Source organism: Squalius cephalus (genome assembly GCF_949319135.1).
Source record: "Squalius cephalus genome assembly, chromosome: 19".
NCBI classification, from domain to species: domain Eukaryota; kingdom Metazoa; phylum Chordata; class Actinopteri; order Cypriniformes; family Leuciscidae; genus Squalius; species Squalius cephalus.
Window position 1 is genome coordinate 33,182,521 of NC_137140.1, and position 10,961 is coordinate 33,193,481.

The window sequence follows — 10,961 nt, forward strand, 5'->3', positions numbered from 1 at the left end:
CAAAACAGCAAAAATGTGCAGACCTGCATTTGTCCCGTTCAGAGGCTGTTTTTGCCATTTTCTCCTGTTCTGATCCTTCCTGAGTTCCACTGTTAGTGTCCAAGGATGTTAATTAGTTCTGTTCTCTGCCTGTCTAGACCAGTTATGACCAGTTTCCTACACTACCCAGTGTTTCTGTTCAACTATTTGCCATCAGTTACCTCCTATTAAAGTCCTCAATGTTCCTGTCTCTTCCATGTCTGGCTGAGATAGTGTTTTTATTCTCCAAGTTATTTCATAGGTGTCCTTTTTTGTGCAATTATTAAAGAGTTCTTTGTTTACATTCTCCTTCATAGTGGGCTTGAGTTAAACCAGTCTGTAAATGATTACCGGACCCCTATTGATGGATTTAGCCGCAGCCTTCATCAATCTCCTCCACCAGGGAGTAATTCTGAGAGTTGGCCGAATTCTCAAATCAGGATGACAAGCCTTAAAGGAACACGCTGACTTTTTGGGACTTTAGCTTATTCACCGTATCCCCCAGAGTTAGATAAGCCCATACATACCCTTCTCATATCTGTGTGTGCTCTAACTCTGTCCCACCGCTAGCCTAGCTTAGCACAAAGACTGGAGGTAAATGGCTCCAGCTAGCATACTTCTCCCAATAAGTGACAAAATAACGCCAACATTTTCCTATTTACATGTTGTGATGTGTATAGTCACAGCGTGTACAAATTACAAGGTCACATGAGACACAGCCATCTTCTAACCGTATACATACTGGGAACTATATTCTCAGAAGGCGAAGCACTGCTACTTGGGCGGAGTGATTTCCAGGGGGGTTGAGGAACATGGGGGCCCATCAGGACTGCCTATGCATAGGGCCCGGGATCTTGTGCTATGCCCCTGGGAAATACTGTTATATTAATAGTATTTTGAATGTCTTGTTTGTAATGACACAAAGACTTGTCATTCTGATAAGTTAAATGCAACACACATGGGCGTCAATAAACATAACATTTCTCAAGATCAATTTTTGAAGGGACACAAATAATAAAAGCCAAAATTGTACTTGTTAGGATATGTTTACACACAGGAAAGCCTTACTACTATTATTAGTGTAGCATGGACACCGTGCCATTATCCTTCTTCTCAACGTTTCTCTCTGGTTCAGTGAAAAAGCTGACAAAATGTACCATAATATTCTTCTTCAAAACCATTTATTTATTGCAATATTTTTGAAGTTTTTATCGCCTTGTTAGTTGTAGTGTGATTTACTATCCAACAAGCTACGGTAAAAAAAAATTAGGTAAAGCATTTATTGCTAACATAACGAACTCATGGAAAAAGTCTTGACAGCCTACTTACTGTAGTTGCACAACTGAAGAACTTTATTCTCTCCCACCGGACTTGTGTGTGTAAGTGACGTAATGGAAGAAAGCAGGCAAGTGAGGAAAGGGAGGGGGGACTCAAAATGTTTCTAAACTTTTTTTTTTTTTGTGTTTGTATTGTTTTACTACTTAAACAATAATTTTAAGTATATATCATTATATTATTTACAATGCACAGCTTGGGCTTAAATAAAAAACACTTACTGAGGGCTTAAATACAGAGTTAAGAAAGAAAACTAGATGGGACACTGGTGAAAGGAATCAATAAAGAGGGAAAACGTGACCACAAATGAGAATCGGAAACATATGGAACAATGGGCACAGGAACAGAAAAAAAAAGGGTAAAAAAGTTAATCAAACAAACTACTCCCACAGAACCTGGAGACATGGAAGCGGACGCACCAGTTGCATTTCCCTCAGGTCAAAGCCCACCTCCGCCTCACACACAGTAAATCAGGAACCACTCCTTGAGAGTACTAGCTGGGCAAATGCTTAAAATTTCCCTCGAGGATAGCATAAGGGGACAGGGGATCTAGTTGTTTCACTCGTTCATTTAAGCCAGTACAAAATAGGGAAATCAGTTCACTGCCTGGTATGGGAATGCAAAGTCTGCTGGCAGATCCATTATCTTCTCTAGGTCCTGTTTTCTGTCACATGAAGGACAGGCAAGAAAGAGGAGATGGAGAGGCGGATCCAAACTGCAGCCAAAACCAGAAACGTATGCGAATTACAGGGACAAACTGACATAACAACTAAGCAACAGCCATAGACCATACAGAAAAATGAACTGAAACTGAGGACTTAAACCAGACCTAGCCAACAAAGGACAATAGGAAACTACACCTGTGAAATTATCAATAACGAGGGAAACCAAATCCGTAAACAAATGAGAAGTGCACTGTAAAACTTTACTGTAAATTTACAGCGAATTTCCTACAGAATTGTACTGTATTTCCATAATACAGTATTAGGCTGTATATTTTACAGAACAGCTGTAAATATACAGCACATTTCTGTTTTCAACCCGATAAATTCGTAATACAGTATCATACTGTAAAAGCACTGCATTGTGGGATTGATTTCTTTCGCGCTCAATTCAGTTCAAATGTGACGCGAGCCGACATGTAGCTACTACAGGCAAACTTGATTTGTCAGCGGGATTCAACTGAACAGAATAATCATTCCTGTTAACAAGATAAACAGTGTCTGCGAATCTGTGAGCAATTTTTAAGCTTTTGTGAGCTTCGGTTCGTGTTTGAAACATTAGTTGTCTGTGACGCAGCAGAAAATGGGCGACATTAATGTTACATGAAGACGGATGGAAGAATTTGTCATCTGAATAACCTGCGCCTGTGACGATTAGTGGGATTTAGAGTTTGAGAAGATGGAAAATTGTTCAACTGAGTGATACGGTAAGCCAATATATTTTGTTTTTTTGCGTTCGCATTTCTACATTGTTTTCACAAATGCTTATTTGGTTTGATTTTGCGATCGCGGTTTTCTACCGCGGCCGCGCAAACAATTCACTCTGTTCCACCTGTTTACCAAGTAAGTTAACGTTAACTTCGATATTTCACATAATAGGCAACATATACCATGTTATTTGCATGACCTGCTTTTGATATATATTTTTCGTTTCAGGCTTTGTAATCTGATGACGGTCCAGTGCTAATGTAAGTGCTTTTAAGTAGTGTTACAGTTATAGTCTATGTGGTAAAATAAAATAAAAAATGCTATCAAATGCTGTCAGTTCTGTGATCGTGCTTTTGAATCGTTGTCAGAATTTTCAATTTTGCTAGCATAAAAAAATCCATGTTAATGCTGTTTTCAAATGTAGTATTCCTGATTGCCATGCCATATGTTCCTACAAATTGCCTAACAATTCAAAGAGAAGTTAGACGGTGTTATCCTTCAAGCAGATAAGTAGATGATATTCAACAAATCTCATTAATCTGTAATATATGTTTTATGTTTTGGTTCTGTTGATCATGGTTGTGCTGTCCTTTTTAAAAATTGTTTCAGGAATTTGCAACGCTGATGTCCAGCAATCTACATTTGCCAGAGAGTCCACGCCTTATTTCCTGGTATGTAAACATTAAAGGTTTAAGTTTAAACCTAAAATGAAAAGCCATCATTTACTCACTCCACTGCAAAATATGTTTTTCTTAATTAGTGTTTTTTTCTTGTTTCCAGTCCAGATATCTAAAATTCTTACATGAAGAAGCATTTAATTGACAAGTAAAAAGTGTCTTGTTTTCTGAAAGAATAAGTAAAAATTTAGTGAGTTTATGCTTAAAACAAGCAAAATAATATGGCAGTGCGTTTTAGTGTTCTTCTAACCCTAATCAATTTTAATTTTTAGGTGAAAATTTTAATTTATAGAACTATGAATAGATAGACAACTACATCGAACCACAGTGGAACCCACAATAGTTATTTTAATTATTAATATTATTTATTAATTCATTTTATTTTTATTTTTTTTCAATTACAGGTCAATCTCTAAGCAACCAGTGCTGGACATTACGTTTGGAAGGTCAAGGTGTGTGTGGAAAGGATCACAGCCTAACTTCATCGCTGGCCTGGCAGCGCTGTTTGCCTCCTCCTATAACTTCAGCTTGCAGTACAGGAAGAGGCAGCACCTTGAGTTTGTTCAGAGGTTAGTCATTAGCATATTTGCCATTCATATAAATATTAGACTGAATTGTGACTTGTCTTGACAGTATTTATTAAGCTGACTGACTACTGGTATGAACAATATGGCCCTGGTTTCCATACTGGGCTTAGCTTAATTAGTTCACCCAAAAATGAAAATTATGTCATTAATGACTCACCCTCATGTCACTCCAAACCCGTAAGACCTCCGTTTCTCTTCTGAAGACATCTTAAGATATTTTAAATTTATTCCGAGAGGATTTCTGTCCCTCCATTGTAAGTGAATATATACATTTTGGTCCAAAATGAACAAAAACTACGACTTTATTCAACATTGTATTCTCTTCCGGTCTGTTTTCCATCCGCGTTCACGAGTCCACATTGACGCTGCTGACGTGTTATCTGGTGCGTCAATAGGGCTTGGCGACGTGACGTCACGGCTCTAGCGCCGCGGTGGCTGATGGGAAAAATCGCCATTTTGTGAGGCCACTCGCGCGTCGAGGCGCCGAGGAAGTTTTAGTTGTTTTTGGATGTAATGTTCGTTCACAGTCACACGATCGACGGGGCATAAAATTAGACAGCGGACTTTTTTATTGTTTCCCGGCCTGAAAACAGAATGAATGAGTCATGTGTCCGATGTGACCAAGCGGAGATGGATGGCCTGGATATCCGCCATAAGACGCACGGACATACATTCGCAAACATCCCAAGATCATTGAAAGTGTGTTCCAGGCATTTTCATTCGGGTAAGTGTATAAATTTCACTTAGCAAATGATTATGTGTTTTTTTCCCGAGAGTGGTAGACATAGGTTCATCTGCATTTTCTAACTTAGCACTATTCTGTCGACTTTGCGGCAGTGAGCAAGCTAATTTAAGCTAATAAAGTGCGCTGAATGAATCATGTGATCAAAACAAAGCACTCCGCTGAGCCACTCAGATATTCCGAGGAGTAACCCAGCCTGAACTAGAGAGTTATTTTTTATCACTGTGACTGAAGCACGAGAAATTCTCTTTATAACACTTGTAAGTATGTTTGCCACATGAGTTCAACTGGAACTGAAGTGTAAAGTATATATATATATATACACACACGTGCATTATACATTTATATACTATATATATATATATATATATATATATGCACACACACGTGTACTATACACTCATACTATAATACTAGGGAATACTATACAATAACAAACACACACACACACACACACACATATATATATATATATATATATATATATATATATATATATATATATATATATATATATATATGAAGAGTTCAGATGCAAAAGCCTCTAAGTGCCATCTGAAATTTTCTTCTAAAATGATTTTTTTATCAAGCTTGTATATTTAAGTTCAGTAATTTCACTTAAATGGCAATGAAAATGACCTATTGTCATTTACGTGAAATTACTGAACTTAAATATACGAGCTTGATAAAAATGATAATTTTAGAAGAAAATTTCATATGGCACTTAGAGGCTTATGCATCTGAACTCTTGTATGTGTGTGTGTGTGTGTACGTGTTATTGTATAGTGTTCCCTAGTATTATAGTATATGAGTGTATAGTATTCCCATTGTTGCTTGCAATAATTTGTTTTAATATGGATACTTTTGTCTCCCCAAAGGTAAACCAGCATATGAGATGGATGAGTCTCATCCAGACTGGGCTCCAACCCTCCACATCGGTCACTTTGAAGTCAACAGCCACAGTGTCAGATCGGCATGGCCGCATACAACGTAGACATAATTTAAGTGAATCTGAGGGAGGAGGCCAAAATGAACAAACTGTTTCTTTGCTCAGTTCTGTGAGCAAAGCAGTGCAGAACTAACCCGTCTTTTGCAGGAAAATATGTAGTTTAAGTCTGAGTTAAACAAGTTGAATATGGATGAAGAGTTTTTCAAAGAAAATACAGAGAAGATTCAATATTAAACAGGACTTCCATGTTTTGCAATTTTGTTGTCAATGATTACTACTGTTATGCTTCTTAACAAATAATTTCCTGGCGATTTAGTGTTAAATGTGGAAGACACGTTATAGCACACCTTAGGATACATGTTGAAAGGGTAATAGCTAGCTTGCACAATAAGTACACACTATTACATAACACAATACCATTTAGTTTGTTGCTTCCCTGTAAAGATGAAGAATTTACCCTTCTTGATAAGATAGTCAATGTTTGCTGTTTTCTAGTTAACACGTATACAAGTGTTGTACGGCCAGATGAAACAAAAGTGTGCATGTTGAATGGTAAAAATACATTTTTGGTTTTTATTTGGTGTGTGAAATGTGGTACCTTCCTGAGATTGAACATGTTTGTTTTGTGTGTGTGTACCTTCCTTAGCATGAACATGGTATACTATTTGTACATTAAATACTTCAAATGAAAATAGATGACAATTTGATAATTAAAAACTTTTTTAATAAAAAAATTCAAGTTTCTTGTGCATCTTGTGTTGAACTACTTTAAAACATTGAATTTCATGTAACAAATTTTATATACAGCATGCATTTTGGGATTTTGACGCTGTAATTCTTCCGCTTCTGTAATCATACCACGCAGATGACAGATGTTGTTGCCTGGTGTACTCTTCTACAGCTGCTGCCTGCTCGTCAGACACACTTACAGCATTCATGTGCTTGTCGCAGGACAGCAGACAGGTCACTGGCATCTATGCTTTCATCATTCAGGGATACGCACCTTTGTACGAACGAGGGTTTTCACAACTCAGCGGTTTGTAGGCTTCCAAGTCATGAACCCAGCCATTTGTGAACTGAACGTGGGCTTCCATAGATTTATAATTACAAAACTGAGCCTCGAAATATGCATTCACACCACAGACTAAATATACAAAAATATCTGGAAATGTCAGAGGAGGTAACTTAAATCGTCGAGGTCTCGAGTAACGTTATATTCTCTTGCAGGCACCTACGGATCCATATTTCCGATCAGTGACATCTTTTCCATGTACCGTTTTCTTGCGTCAGGTAGAAGTTTGTCTCTGTATAGTACATTTCGTTCTTTTAATCGACTTTTCAACATTGTTTTCGTGTAGTAAGTGGTTGTTTTAAGCATAGACAGTATATAAACGTCTCGCCCGATGTGGCCTCACAAAATGGCGCCGCCCTATTGTTTACGTCCCAGAATGCACTGCGCAGTGACGTCGGTTGCCAAGCCCTATAGAGAGCCTAAGTCCCGCCCCTCCGCTTCCGGCTCATGGGACCTTATTTCGGAAAAAATATGTATGGAAGTCAATGGCGAGAGATAACTTATCTTTTTATTCCGTCTGAACTGTGCCCTGAACTACACATATGATGTTTGTCAATTTAAAAGGTAATTATGAAAGTCAAGAAAGTCGCAGTTTGTCATAAAACAGAAGAGTAACGTTTAGTTTTATGTGAAAATCGCTCAATGAACTACATCTCTCGTCTCGCACTATGTACGTCACAAGATCCGTTGCTCGTATGTGTGTATTCTGGCTCAAAACACTCAGGCATGACGGCGTAACGTTACGATTATAATGTAAGACTATAGAAAACATGACAGACGTTAGCTTCAGTAAAGTTAGCTTCATTCATTGAGAAAAAAGGTATGACGTCGCATGTGCGCCTTCTGGGTTTGTAGTCTTTGTAATTACGTATTTTCACAGTCTTATACCTCAGCAGTTTTACATCAAGCTGCGACTTTCTTGACTTTAAAATGTATCTTTTAAATTGACAAACATCATATGTGTAAATCAGGGCACAATTCAAACGAGATCAAAATATTTGTTGTCTCTCGCCATTGACTACCATACAATATTTTTCCGAAATAAGGTCCCATGGTGGTCGACCGGAAGGGGTGGGACTTAGGCTCTCTATATGGACTCGTGAATGCGGATGGAAAACAGACCGGAAGAGAATACAATGTTGAATAAAGTCGTAGTTTTTGTTCATTTTGGACCAAAATGTATATTCGATGCTTCAAAACATTCTAAATAACCCACTGATGTCACATGGACTACTTTGATGATGTCTTTATTACCTTTATGGACGTGAACAGTGACACGTCCATTGACTTACAATAGAGGGACAGAAAGCTCTCGGAATAAATCTAAAATATCTTAAGATGTCTTCAGAAGAGTTCAGAGGTCTTACGGGTTTGGAGTGACATGAGGGTGAGTCATTAATGACATCATTTTCATTTTTGGGTGAACTAACCCTTTAAGACAGGTCTAGGCCTTAATAAAATTAGGGTATTTAAGCAGCTTTTATAAAAATGTCTAATAAAAAAAAAAAACATTACTGGTGTGCATCTTGAGACAAAACAGTGGCAGTCACATATTTAAGATATGTCTGTGCAAGTTGTTTTCAGTTGAAGGATTAGTGTAAATTCTATCATTAATTACTCACCCTCATGTTGTTCCAAACCTGTAAGACCTTTGTTAATCTTCAGAACACAAATGAAGATATTTTTGATGAAATCTGAGAGGTTTCTGAACCAGCCATAGACAGAAATGTCTTTGCAATTTTCAAGGCCCAGAAAGGTAGTAAAAACATTGTTTAAATAATCCATGCAACTACAGTGGTGCAACCTGTTTTGTGCACAAAAAAAAAAAAAAAAATAACGACATTATTCAACAATCTCTACTCTTTCACGTCATTCTCCTACGCTGTTGACGTAGTGTAAACAGTGTCAAGTCACCTTCATTTATATAGCGCTTTTAACAATATAGATTGTTTCAAAGCAGCTTAACAGTGATAATAGGAAATTACAGTAACATAGATTGTTTTGGCTTTACAGCAGCTCTAGAATAAAGTTATTAGATCGACTATTTTTGACTGTCAAAATGCAGGCGGACACAGCTTCCGTGAGTTGTTCAAAATCTTTATTTTTGGTAAACTCTGTGTACACAAACAATGTTCTCAATGCTCTGGAGTTCATGTGTAGAGCCCCTGGTGATACTTAGAGCACAGTTTCATGTTGTGTCGAGCCTCCTTAGTGTTTTAAAAAATAGCGATTTTTAATGCTATCATAGTCCAAGCACTCCCATTCAAAAGGCAATTAGACCGAAAACGAAAATACGGTCAAACTTAAGTGGCGTTTCCATCCTAATTATGCTTTTAAATGAAAGTTTGCCTCTGGTAGATTAACAAAAAGACCCTAGGTTGCATTTTGGCGAGAGTTACCCTTTAATACACTCCGGCCTACTCATCCTCACAAAACAGTGTAGGAGAATGACATGTAAGAGAAGAGGTTATTTTGGGGTTATTTTGCGCACAAAAAGTATTCTCGTCACTTCATAATATTAAGGTTGAACCACTGTAGTTATATGTTCTATTTACCAATGTTTTTACCACCTTTCTGGGCTTTGAGAGTTGCAATGACATTGATGTCAATGGAGGGACAGAAACCTCCCAGATTTCATCAAAAATATCTTAATTTGTGTTCCAAAGACGAACGAAAGTCTTAAGGGTGAGCAATAATGACAGAATTTTCATTTTTGGGTGCAAACATGCATTTTAGTCTGGTAAATGTCATGTTTAACATTATCATGTAGTCATGTATGCAATAAACATTGCAAGGCTTGCAATTAAAGTTAAATTATTTCTGTCACAAAGGTTTGGGCTGGATTCTGGCAATGTGTGCTCTATATAAACAGAGTCTATGGCTGTCTTTCCACTGATACTCTGATGGGACCTGATGAGGGGATGATATTAAAAGTTGTAGAATAAAACTTTAAATCTGGCAACCCCACTTCCAAAAGTTTAGTTAGTTGACAGTGCGCATGTAAACAGACACATTGAGTTGATGTATTTTAACCAGGGCAGAAAAAATATCAGTTATTGATCACAACATCCAACATTGCATTTTTTTTTATGTTGTTCAATTTTATCCAAACAGATTAGTCGTTAAAACCGATATCTGTTTTTTATTTACACATCTTTTGTGCTGTCTCTCTCTGTCAAAATATATAAACTCAGTCCATAATATTTCATTGTTTTTTTTCCTTTCTTTTCTGCCTTTTAGACGATTTCCTGACATCAATCCTGAACGTGGATCAAAAACAAAGAAAGGACAAGTAACTTCAAACAAAACTGGCCAAGTTGTGCAAAAAAAGAACACTGTAAGCCTACAGGTGTCCTCACTTCTGCGAAAACTTGAAGACTTTGAATGGGATTTCGTTTGCACTTGTATGGACTTCAAAACAGAAACAGCAATTCACTGCCATTATAAAGCTTGGAAGAGCCAGGACATTTTTTAATATATCTCCGATTGTATTCGTCTGAAAGAAGAATGTCATATAGACCTAGGATGACTTGAGGGTGAGTAAATTTGAGCTAATTTAATTTTTTGGGTGAACTATCCCTTTAATTAAGTGCTAAGTGTTACCGAAGTGTTAAAATTGCATTTTATGTTTAAAAAAAATTCAGCCAACATGTTCACAGAAGGCAATTTTCTGATCTTTGCTTTTAACCAAAATAAATGTTTTAAAACCCAGAAAATGTTGTTTTCTTTTTCCTAGTGTGACTACTATACAATTTATTGCTGTAGACAAGTTTAATATTGTAAAAGTATGTGGTGTATTTGGTAATTACAGTGGAGTACTGTAAATGCTGTTTACTGTACTAGTGCTGTAAAAATACAGTATGTGGCTGGCAACCCAGCTGCCAGTATTTTACTGTAAATTTACAGTACAATGTTTTACAGTACAATACTGTAAATGCTGTCTACAGTACTAGTTCTGTAAAAATACAGTATGTGGCTGGAAACCCAGCTGCCAGTATTTTACTGTAAATTTACAGTACAACGTTTTACAGTACAATACTGTAAATGCTGTTTACAGTACTAGTTCTGTAAAAATACAGTATGTGGCTGGCAACCCAGCTGCCAGTATTTTACTGTAAATTTACAGTGAAAAGTTTTACAGTGTGGTAACA

General features: G+C 37.1%; 1 long non-coding RNA gene across 1 annotated transcript; it reads left to right on the plus strand.

Annotated features, from left to right (window-relative positions):
- The first annotated feature begins 2,101 nt into the window (after positions 1 to 2,101).
- On the plus strand, positions 2,102 to 10,522 carry LOC307147148. Its single transcript, XR_013819232.1, has 5 exons — positions 2,102 to 2,782; positions 3,012 to 3,043; positions 3,208 to 3,454; positions 3,865 to 4,029; positions 10,051 to 10,522. It is a non-coding gene; the product is annotated as an uncharacterized lncRNA (long non-coding RNA).
- The last annotated feature ends 439 nt before the right edge of the window (positions 10,523 to 10,961 follow it).